The 12,851-nt window shown below is 36.3% G+C and overlaps 1 protein-coding gene across 2 annotated transcripts in view; it reads right to left on the bottom strand.

Moving 5' to 3' along the window:
- Window positions 1-12,851, bottom strand: part of ARSB (arylsulfatase B) — a 98,539-nt gene that overhangs the window by 22,354 nt on the left and 63,334 nt on the right. The window lies entirely within an intron of this gene.

Raw genomic sequence — 12,851 nt, 5'->3', positions numbered from 1 at the left:
ACACCTTACACTCTGATAAAACTGTCCTTACAGAAGATATAATTATGCCCTCCAGCACAGAAGTGTGAATTAGTAGTTTATCCTTGTCATCTTGTCAGCTATCTGTAATATCTCTAATCTTTTAGGATGTTTTTGACATCCCTGTCTTGTCTCGTGTGGCTCTAGTTTCACTGCTTTCCTTTCCTGCTCCTATCACAAATGTATTGAAACTCTTCCTACTTCTAATACTGATATTATGAAATTATCACAACCATCTCCAAAATAGGTTAAATAAGCATTCCAGGCACTGTAAAAGAAGGATAGAATTCTCAGGGTAAACCATGGAGTCTTGAATCACACTTTCAACCTTGATCATTGTTTCTCCCTGAGAAACCTTTACCTTCTGTTTTCAGGCTTACTGATTGTAAAGCCACATTGCAGTGAAACCATGCAGTGTCAGACTTTTGCCAGCACTATATATTTTGGTTTATCTAGAACTCTGAAAATAAATTAAAAACAAAAACAAAATACAAAAGGAGTTGTTGTATGTTTAAATTTAAGCTTCCTGAGAAGTAACTCTTTTACCATCTGCTTGGACCTTGCCACAACCTATCCCAATACACTCAAAAAAAAAAGGCCCCTAATCTTTGGAGGGCATATTGTACACCAACATCTTCATTAGCATAATGTATTTAAGTTTTCCAGAAGGTAGTTAGCACATCATACATCATTTAAAAAGAAAAAAATAATAACATAAAGACAATTTTAGCTATAGAATACCTGAAACACCCATCAAATAGGAATTTTAATTTATAATCTTACAAGTCAGACATACTCTCTTTGAAAAAACCTCTGACAGCATTAACACATCCTGTAGGACTACATCATGTTTATGTGAATGGCCTCACAAAAGCACTAATCTGACATGTGACAGATTAAAGAGATTCAGATGTCTTAAGAAGCCTGCGGGCACACAAGTTCATGTCTCTTACCAAGAACTAAAGATATGCACATACATACTGACAATAATTTGGGGATGATCTTTTAATGTGAAGGATCACATACAGTCTACATAACCTGGGGTAACCTGGATCTTGCTAAAAGAAAATATTTGTGAATTGGAAAAATGCTTTTTAAGGTTGAAGCGTGTATTTTTTATATGGCCTGCATACTAACTGACACCAGCTTTTCTTCGTCAATAACTAATCACAATTATGTACTAAAAATTGCAATGTAGCAATTTCCTTGTAATGGGGCAAACTACGGAGTATTATGTTAACTTCCTCAGCACAAGGCCATGTGTTCTGAATTTCAGCAGGAAAAAAAATGGAACAGGTACAAAGAGGTTTAACCACAATTCTTAAAAAAACAACACTTTTGAAATCAGATTTCATTGTTCATTGCAGGACACAACACTAAATTTAAGTGACCCTTAATAATACATGCTTTCAAAGAATATATATACTGAATAAACGATGACGAGTGGGGCATTACTGGGTTAAAACCAGCAAACAAACTGGCTGATTTTACCCTACATAGAAGAAAACATATAACTTCAGAACTTTTTCAGAACTCAAAAAGGAATCTATTAAGAAACCCCAAATTTGTGTCAGCACACTAACAATTGCTCCAGTATCTGAAGCTCTTAATGACACAGTAATGAAACCTTTTTTTGGATAAGACTGTTAAGCCAAACAAATGCAATAAACGCTCTCTTTTTACATAACCCACTGAGCTGTCTTCAGAAAGATCATAGTTCTGCATGAAGCTTCTTTGAAAATATTCTGCCTTTTCATTATAAAATGGCATTTCTGTAAAGTAATACTCGGACTTTGTATTTCAGCTTAATAAGAGCTTGTATGTATAATTAAGGCACAAAAAGTTCATCTAGTGTTTTGGCTTTAAATTCCATGTAATTGACCTCACAAGGTTGCATCAGTAAAGACTTGTGTTCGCCAGAATGATGGCTAAAAGAAAACTTAAAAAATAAATTTGATGACAGTGAAAACCCTGCTGATGGACTTAAGGTATTCTCCTGTAGGAAGAATTTTCTTTCTCCAATTATTCACTGAAACATGAATCCATCACTTTGTTTGATATGATATCTCTATATCAACTTTAAAAGAATGTGAAAATCATGCCCGATATAAGTACAGGAGACCTGTTTAGGAGCTTTTGCTAAAAAGGCTTTTGCTGGAGGTTGAGGATTCTGGACAACAGGCTGCTGAATTTCTTTAGGGATCCAGCCCTTTGCTAAAACACACATTTTTCACTAGTGTTAGTTTTCCTTTAAATTAAAGATCGTAATTTTCATAACAACTCCTTTTACCGTATTGCTCATTAACCCTTTAGGTGCATATCTGCATGTTAGCATGAGAGATTTGCTGGGATCTCCAACTCAGGATTCTACTAGTCACATCATAAAAACTCAGAATTTGAATCACTATCTTTAAATAGGTTGGTGGTCCTCATGGAAAATTACACTTACTTTTCACAGCTCTTAAAGTCATCTACACTGCAAACACTGCACCATCTCGCTATACGGTGTGTAAATTTCTCTTCTATTGGTTTGTGTACGTTCAGTGATAACCCTGTCTGCTGATGAGTCAATTGCCTTGTCTCTGCAAAATAATCAAATAATGTTATTCCCTGATAATGGTCAATTCTGACTGCAGCATAAAACTTGTTTCCACAGTATCTATCCTTGTTAAAGACAGATGCCTTGGATCACACACGTAGAAGCACAACAACAGCCTTTTATTTCTCAAAGACTCTCTCATACACTAAGTTATACTTCATCTTTAACTCTGTTGTGTGTAAGTAGGAAACTTTAAATTGCATTTTTATGTTTTCGTCTTTGAAAGAACTAAATTAGCTGTTTAAGAAGTGATGAATGATCTATATTAAAACACAAATGAAAATAATTAGCTGGAGAAAACAGTAATGAAACATTATAGTGATTAGTCCTAGGAATTCATGCTTTCCTTATTTGAGCAGATAAGATGGAATCAAAACAATAACTTGGACAGAAACAATACTGATGTTGCAAGGACATTGCAATTATTGAGAATAATTAGGAAAAATAAGTAAGAGCTGAGAATTAAAATACCACAAATGATTAAAAGTAAACATTGTTAATGATGATAATTATAGAGCTACTTAAGAGAAAAGGAAAGAGAAAGTAAGAACTAATTATGGAGAAAAATAAGGCACATATTGACCAAGAGTATTACATAGTTATTAGTGCATGTTTTCCTGTAGTTGCAAAATATCCATAAAGAGGTAGTGAATAAATAAAATTGTAATATTCAAAGCCGAAATAATAGAAATTGCTGTTTCAGTGTATAAGATCTTACTGAGTGATTGCCTACATCTTAGAGCTTGGTATCATAGCCAAATTCAATAATTACATCAACAGTAGTTCACAATATAGTACTAAACAGACAAAATATACATGGTGGCCCCCATGCAATAATAAGGCTGTCTAACTATCCCACAGAAACCTTTAAAAGATGGGGGTTTCATATAAGGTTCAAAGGTTTTCATAGAAATCTCTAAAAGATGGGGGTTTCCTAGTTGAATACATTTTAACAAAATTACAAATTTCAACTGGTACTGTTTCTCTTAAGATTTTTTTTTCCTAGATTTTTCTTATGTGGTATTCAGGGGACAGTTACACAAGAAATTGGTGGGTACATTTGCAAAGTCACTGAATGACAAGTAAGCACAGCTCATATTTTAACATCAAAATTAATTCAGCTGATGATCTTTCCTGGGAGTCACATTTCATTACAAATTGTTGCAACAATTGTAGCACTTGCAGAAAACCCTAAAGTAGAAAATTTTAAAGTATAATTTAGTAAACTAAGAAGAATTACACCTCTTTCTTTTGACAAAGTGATGCTTTGTTGTTGTGTTGGGGAATTCACAGCATGTCCAGGACACAGTACACAGTCTTTTCTAGTGCTGCAGGAAGAAAGTCAAGGTGTAAGGTCATTAAGGAATGGTTCCATGAAGCAGTTTCTGACCAACTTCTGACATTGAAAATTAGGGCTGAAGTCACTGTTAATATGCAGAGTATATATTCTGGCCTTGAAACAGCAAACAAAAAACCCTAGCCTTGTATGGCAAGGTGCCCATGGTTTCCAAGTGATGTAACAGCAGCAAAATTAATAAAACCCAAAGTTGAGGGTATATCAGGAGCTTTTATGTGCATCCTTTACTTACCATGTGTATGCCAGTCTTCTGGATTCACACATTTGGAACAGTCACTGTTTCTAACAAGTTAAGATTCTTGTGGTTTTGGCTATCTGATTTCAATCAAAACATGTGACTCAGAGCCAAATCATGGTATTTTTTTAAGTGATTGTAGGCCAAGTGGTCTTCAGGAAGCACAGAGTACATGCAGTGAAAACAAATAAGACGCACCTTTTTATTTCTCATCTGTCATAATAATTAAAGAATGATAGTGGCCCTGAATCTCTATCGGTCCTATTCTAAACATAATAAGTGAATCAGTCTCTCTTTAAAAAACAACCAAAGAGGAAACACTGTTTTATTCCTCATAGTCTGGTCATAAAAAATAAAATCCAGTGAATAAATATTTTGCAAGTCACCGGTCTGTTAGATAATTTAAATGACAGGTATCTTACTTTTCTTATATAAATACAGAGGAAGAAGAAAAGTGCAGTAACTCACAAGAACAAAAATCAGGCGTTTTTACCCCCATACTTGGGAAAACCGTATTTATTACCAGAGAAGTGGATGGTCTGTGCCAGAATTTGAACAAGTGATAACCACGGCTTGAGGCACAGATCCAGATTCAAAAAGCTGGATAAATATAAGGAGGTTACACATTTAGGCATGTAGTGAATCACCTGAAATGTCCTTAGCCCCACAAATTGATTTTCAGTGGAATTATTCTGCATTTAGAACATGAAAAAGAAAAACAAACATAATAAAGCGTTCAGCTAAAATAACTTGGAAATAACTGAATACGTAAATCCAAGACCTGGGTTAACATGGTTGTACAGTAAGTTGAACTACATTCAGCATCTTTATATTTCTTTATTTTTCTCATAATGTTCAAACTAATAAACTTCAACTATAACATTGAAATTCAGTGTCACTGATCATAATTCATCATGCTAGCAATTTTAACTATGTAATTAGGATTTCCTGTTGTTTTTTCCCCTGATTACACTATTTCTTTATTTAAATATATAAGGCATTTTTGTCTCTAACATCTTCCAGAACTGCACTAAAAAACTCCATACCAGAGACAGTAAAGAATGCATAAAAGAATGACCCTTAGCCTCATAAGTCAATGGAGAAAGTTGGTATCACCCTCACCAGCAGCACATTCTGTCAATGCATCTCAAGTTGCCAATTTCATCACATTTATGATAAGATGCAATTATGGCTGGAAGAGTCCCACAGTCCTGCCAGATTCCTCAAGGATATTAGCACTTGTATGATTGCAGTACACAACAAAGACATTGCTAAAAAATCAATGCATCAATCAGGAGGAATTTGGAGACTTTGAAGTTTAAAAAAAATAAAACACCAGTGTGGGAAAGAGAGGCAGCTACAACAGTTAGGTACAGTTGTGTTTGTCAGGTTTAGTTAAATGACACACTCTTGGATAAGAATTTTATTCTTAATTTGTTAGCAACATATGTAGAAATAACTTTTCTTTTAAAAATAAATTCATTAATATCAACAGTTATTTGAAAGTACTTGTTTTATGTGATCTTTTCCCGCAAGGAAGAACTAGCAAAATAGAACGGAACATTAATCATCATTAACCATGAGTCTCAGGTTTCTAATTAAGGGAGTGCAGAGCCTGAAATTGCACTTCCTTAACACTGTTGCCAGTGTTCCTTCCTCCCAGCAGCTAATTTCAAAAGGGTATGCAGAAAGTCTGAGTTGTAGTTGTTGGATCTATGAAGAACAGTAAATGTAGTAAATGCATTCTCTTCTAAATCACTCTCTGCTTTGAAGGCAATGCATAAACTTCAGATGTACACAATTCACTAAGAGTGACAATGAAAAATACCCTCATCACATCCTAGAAGCACAAAATCATTGTGCTGGAATTTACTGTTGCAACCTCCTTACGGTAAACATATGTAAATGTACAGGCTTTTATTTTTCTAATTTACATTCATAGTTTCTGTCACTGTTTGGGTACAGACCGAAGCTAAAAGTCATATACCAGAGGTGTCAGCTATAGGTAAGTACTCAAACTCAAAAGTGTAGAATTCACCAAAGCCTTGCTATTATTTTACCCAGAAATTTGTACTAGCTGCAGGAGTGGACTTCTCAGAATTTCTTCTGAAAGTCCAGAAAATATCAGTTTTAAGAAATGTTCCAAAAATACTTATCTCTTCAAAAGGATCTTTAACAGATTAATCTCAGAAGTGACTAAGGAGGCTCAATGTATGTAAAGTGCAGCACATATATTAAAAGCACGAACAGCAAACAGATTTCCTAACTGCTGTCCTTACTTCATTTGTTCCTGCTACAAACAAGTCTTACGGAAGTTTACGCAGTTCCAACTGAGTTTGCAGTTTGTATGATGCTTGAAAATAATCTGATTTTTTCAAATAGCACTGAGGTCTTCCAATGAAGTCAGAGGGCATGCTGACACCAGCATGAACTTGAACAAATCCTTAATGAGAACAAGCAGCCAAAGCAACTAGATAATTTTCCTAGTCCAGAGTCCAGATACTTTGCAATTACTGTTGTAAAAATACATATCCATCACAGAAAGGTAAATAAACAGAGATGATAACAGCAAGTAAAACTGTGTGTCAAGATGTTTGTTCTTTCAAACTGATGTTCTCTCAAACTGATATTCTACAACTGATGCAGCCATGGTCATTGGATGAGCAGCCTTATGCGCCATTAGGACAGAAGTGTGCTTGAAGAGACATACTGTGCTTACAGAAAAATTGTGTTTTAAAATTGTACAGCTGCCCTTAACCATAACCATAGCATCGGCAGAGAAATAACGAGCCTGTCAGAAAGAAATTACAGACTGACTAGAACTGAGTTACTCACTCTGAGCATGAAAAGATCCAATTGTTACCACTGCATACATATGCGGAAGCATGCCACCACCACATGCTTGCTAGAGACCAGATATTAAAAAATAGAAAAAAGGGACTAATATCTTTCTAATTACTGAATTCTTATTGGTATGAACAAACACAGCTCTGTTGGCTACAGTCAAGCTGTATCAGCCTCCCACTATGAAGATCCTGTCTCTTCTACGACTTTTTATTACTCATGAGTTTGGAACAATAGGGCTGAAATCAGAAAATGTAAAAACATGAATTCTCAGTGAAACGTGCATAACTAGACAATGATGAGAGCAGGAACTGATAAGAGAAAGGCCAGGCCATGAAGTTTTCGGTTTGTACATGCCAACAAATCATTAAATGTGAGTGAGGATTTACAAATGCTACATAGCTACATGATCTGAAAATCTGTTCTGCCTTTAAGTTTTTGGTTTACTGCCTTTGAGAGGAGAGGAATGAAGAGTGTCAGATTACAAAGTGGAATTCCTACTGCTGACCAGAAAACATTGGATTTCCTTGTCTGGACCCTAAGGGAAAGAACAGTAGCCACTGTTATGGCCTTTTGGAAGTTGATTCCTAAGCAGTAATGTAAACTTAAATATGGGCCCATTTTAAAAATACAGAAATCTCCTAAATTTACTGGGCTCTCTGTCTCTGTGGGCTTTACTATGGGTCTACCAAAAGAAAATTCTATCTTAAACATATTTCTTTATACGGTTTATAGCTGTAATTTATTCTTTCTTTAAAACTTTCATTCCAAGTTTTTGAGCAGAAGGATGAGAAAATGGAGATCATAACATTTTCAATGCAGTAAATTTTATTAATGACAGCTCCTAAGGTCTATTCTGCAGGTCTGTTCAGAGACTGAAGTTCAAAGAATAAATGCATGTTTGCTAACTTTCTCTAGAGTAATATATAGATAACTTTTTTTTTAAAGATAAACACACAATGAAAAAAACAAAAACAACATTAAGCAAGAATAGAATGTTTGCAATATGCATATATTTAAAAACTAGTTATTAGCTGAGACAGTAACTCAGCTGATTCAGAGTTATCAGCTGAGAGAGTAACTTTCTCCTCTTCCAGCAGTGATATAGAGTAACAGTTGTCATCTTCTCATATTTTCAGATTAATGTTCAAAATAAGCCATGATTCCACTACAAATATAACTTAACCAGTGAACAATAATCAAAGAGTTTTCCCTGAACTACAACAATCATTCCAGTTTGTATGATAAACAGGAGTATTTAATTCTGCTCTACAGCTTGACTGGGCCAGTTTATAAAACAAACTGGAATCATGACTGCGCTCGGGTTGAGTGACCAACGCCCCGAACAGAACTTTTCCAAGCACTGCCCTATCTGTATTTCTCACAATATGCTGTCCTCTCCACCTTTTCACATGGGCAACTAAGACACATGGATGTGACTTAATCATTAATTAATTCTGAATCTTCTTACGGCGGCTCATGGGCAAAGACCTTTCATGAGCACTGCAATCACTTGAATCTATGGCCTTGAGTGGAATTATTCTGACTTTTCCTTTGATAATACAGAGAGATCTAAGCAGTAATCAGCTCCTAAGACAGGAGTGGAAGGAAATGGTGCTACAGGTGCACTGCAGTTGTGTGTGCATTTGGGGCTGACAGTTATGGACCTAAACAATGCCAGATCTCTGCTATATCTAGAATTTTGATGATTATCAGTGTAGTCACTTATTACCTGGATAATATTTTAGATAAACCAAGTGTTCCTAAATATTTTCTTGTATTTTCATGCATCAGCAGTACATTTATGACAAGCACAATGAAAATAAACTATAGATAAAACCAGAATTTGCATTTAAAAAGAGGTCATTACTTTATTTGAACATATCATCAAAAAAATGTCATTAAATAATATTAAGCAGAAGGATGGATAGTGACTGTTGTTAAAAAGTCTGCTTTTGCTCGCACCTTATGATGCTTACACTGCTAAAGGCTCTGAAATGAATTGTTGTTAAACAATGTTGTGATAGCAAGGTCTGAGCATCCCCATGGCCTCTGAAAAAATAAGATACTAAGCAAATTTAAGATTGGTATTTAGAACCACAGTCTCAAAATATAAAATTTAAAAATACAACAAACTTAGACAATATAGGAGCTTGCTTTGTTTGGATTTGGGGTTTGGATTAGGTCCACACATTCAACACATATTTTGTCACAAGTTAAATCTGAAATGCATTATTCCCTGCATAATACAAAAAATCCTCAATGATATTTGTGGGTTAATAATTATACTTGCCTCTTAACACTACACTGAGTCTTTATTGCCAGGAAGATGAATTCTTGCAATTGCACTTAATGCTATAAAAAGAATAAACATTTGTATAGAAACTCTTACTTTTGTAAGAAAATTCTCTCCATTTTAGAGTGTTGGAATAATAATTTTTTAAAATTCCTTTTTAAAAATTCCTTTTTCATATACCGCGGTCTTTTCTTTATCACAAAGTAAATACAGAAAAAGGTGAATTCTAAAAAGTTCTCCATGTAAAGCAATGCACATTACATTCTTGTGTACTGTGGGCAGAAATAATTACCAAAAAATCCTGTTGTTAACAAGCAATTATAACTCAAAGGAATTTCAGACATCTTATACCTGCTGCCTCTAAGAGACAATCTCTCAATCATTCACATTCCTAAATGTTTCTTCACAGTGGGCTACTTTCTAGGGCAAACATAAACAGAAATGCAATTGTTCTACTCTATTCCCTCCTACATTTTTCAAAATCCAGCTGGGATATTTTCATAAGTCTCCTTTGATATTATAAATATGTCTATTTTTTACTCAAACGCTATGCCATTTCAGCTGTTCTGGATTTTTTTTTTTCCTAATGCTGAATTTATGGCAAAAGAAAACTGTCAGTAAATTTCTAGCTAGACTTCTCCACTATATTAGTTTTGGAGCTTTAGTTAGAAGCAGAGTGATGGTAATGTATATGTTGCCCTTATCCAGTTGTTTAACATACCATGACCATGCTCTCTTCATTATAGAGTAAAGTCAAAACAGAACTGAAAAGGCAGAATGACTTTGTTTCTACAACATGTCACTGCTGGGGCTGCGGGGAATGACTAGACCAACTAATAGCCACTTTGGGATTATTTCAGACAGTGCTTTTTCCACCAAGTCTGACTTGTAAAACAGCATATTTAAAAACAAAGCAAATAGGACAGGAATTAAAGTGAAAATTCAGTACATCTATAGAGGCCACCTACAGGGCAGCAGCGCTTTCATGGCTCTTGTGCTGGCAGTTACAATGTTCACAGCCTTTTAAAAAAAGGCTCCTCTTACTACATACACAAGGGAAAAGGGGAAAAATTATGATTGTCCAAGAACTGACTATTTTCCTGGATAATTGCACACTGATGAACAACATCAAGAAAACAATTTGGAATCACAGAATTGCCCAGACCATAATCTATAGCTAAAAACCCCCCAAACTATTTTTAATGTAAGTTCAGTTAAGCTGGAACTGAGAGTATGTTTGCTGGAAGTTCAGTCCACACTCTGACTCAATGCTCTCAACATTCATCTTTCCATCATCCAGACAGACTCATTAAAGTTTTTTCCCAGTGAAGCAGGATAAATGTGAAGGGTAAACTTAAGGGCTCAGATGTCCTTGAATTTCTGAATTTTCTATCCAATAAAAATCAATGACTCCTAGTTCATGAGTGTGCTTGAAGAATGTACACAATCAAGAAAGACTTCAACATCCCTAGTTAATAGGGCCATCGAGTGATGTTTCTGGCAGATTTGTAGGTCCCATGAAATTATTTGGGCAGGCCACAGATGTCCTGATCAAAGTTTTCCATTCATTACCATGGGCTCTATGCCCAAAATTACTCAATAAGCATTGCTGAATACCAAACACAGCTTACTTTGTTTGTACGTGTACTCACTGTGCTCTGACTCCCTTGTTTGCTTGAAGAAATAGCAAGAATGCATAGCTGCAAAGAAAGACAGGGATTTTTTATTTTTATCACTGTCCTGAATGCCAAAATCTGGCAGCCCAGACCTGTGGCTTTGGTGCAGTACCTTGTTGTGGCTTTTGAAGATGTGTCCAAATAAACACTGCATTCCTTAGATCCAAATCTAGCTATTCGGACTATACTTCTTTTCCTAACTATAGTCCTGCAGACAAAATATAACTGCCTTTTTATGCTATTGAGTTTAGCCAGGACTAGTGGATCAACATCCGGTAACTGCTTTGATGATGGCAGCCAGTAGTCCCTTATTTGAAACTTGCCAGCAGATACATCGCCAAACTTTCCAGTATCTCTGCACCCCACCCCGCAAAAACAACACTTTAGGAGGGAACACTAACACAAAAAGAAGTACTGCATCATCCTTCTTGCCTCTGCTAACCACAGTATGCAATTATCACAAGGGCCGTCACTGATCCCGTCCATGGCTGGATGGCTGACTCATTCTGACTGCTCTGTGCCAAAAAAAGTTCCTTGCAGCAGTTCCGCTCGATGTAGATGAGCTCATACATGAATTGCAATGCACTGGAAGATGGGAGAGCACTGGATTCAGAAGCAGCAGCTTGGGATCCTAGGGTGTTCTTTACACCATATGTTCAACCAGGATCTTCCCACATAATAACCCAGCTTGAAGCAAAATTGAGTCCACTGCCTGTAGCTGACAAAGACAGTAAGCTGAAAGAGTTAAAACATTCAGCTGGAAACCTGCTGGCAAAAATACTGCTTAACCTCCTCAAACTTAGAATTGGCAGGGGTTTTTTTCCCCTTTTCTTACCAAAAGCACTACTTCCCCACTGCAAACCTCAGCTTATTTATAGTTGAGAGACATGAAACCTATGGGTCTTCTTGGGGTGGAGCTCCAAAGGGACTGCCCATGGAAGGGCTGGGCTGGAGAAATGGTCCTCTGACCCCTCCATCATGCTAAGGTTAATGTTATGAGAGAGACACAGCCTTGGGGTCTAACTGGAGCAGGGCCTGTGGTAGGCTGCCAAAGGAGCAGGTAGGCAGGAAAACAAATTGTCCCTTAATAACTTTCCAATAACCTTGGAAATGGTTCAATGTTCCTACATTTAGGACAGCCCTAACCTGTGGTTAGATTCTGGATCCCCTGGTAGTGCTTGACATTATATGTTTTTCATTTGTCAAGTAATCTTTCATTTTGACTTTAAGTGTTTTGTGATTCAGTTGCCTCTTTGTCATTTGGGTGTCTCTGGCCCCAGGATTACAAACATGGCTACACACATGGACTGCATGTCCTTGTGTGCCAAACTCTAGCACACAGATAGGAGCCCTGTCAGTGGTTCTATCACCATCAGCCCTTCCATCCAGACCTGTCTGCAATAGGGTGGCACAAGTTTAACAGGATTCTCTGTGTAACTTCATGCTCATTAAGTGTTTGTTAAGGAAAGCATGGAACAGTTTTGGGTACATTGCTAGTAGTCTTTGTCAGAAAGTACGATGAGAGGCCAACAAGGACCGGTAGTGGGAGTTTCAAATCCACACAGACCACAAGTGTTTAAACTCTGGGTTCTTCAGTTCAGAGATTCCAAAGCGGATTAAACTCAGATCTTTATCCAAGACCCATTTATCAACCTTAGGAAAGTTGGACAAATTATTTTCAGGTTAGGGGCCTGAAATATAGGGCCTTTGACTCAAGAAAGACCCAGATCTTCTGTTTTATTTATAAGATCATCCACTCCTTGACTGTGTACATCTTTTTTACAAGTAAGCAATGCAAAATGAGTAGCCAGTGTCAGCACTCTTTC

The sequence above is a fragment of the Motacilla alba genome, chromosome Z (genome assembly GCF_015832195.1).
Source record: "Motacilla alba alba isolate MOTALB_02 chromosome Z, Motacilla_alba_V1.0_pri, whole genome shotgun sequence".
NCBI lineage: Eukaryota > Metazoa > Chordata > Aves > Passeriformes > Motacillidae > Motacilla > Motacilla alba.
This window is presented reverse-complemented; position numbering and strand designations above follow the sequence as displayed.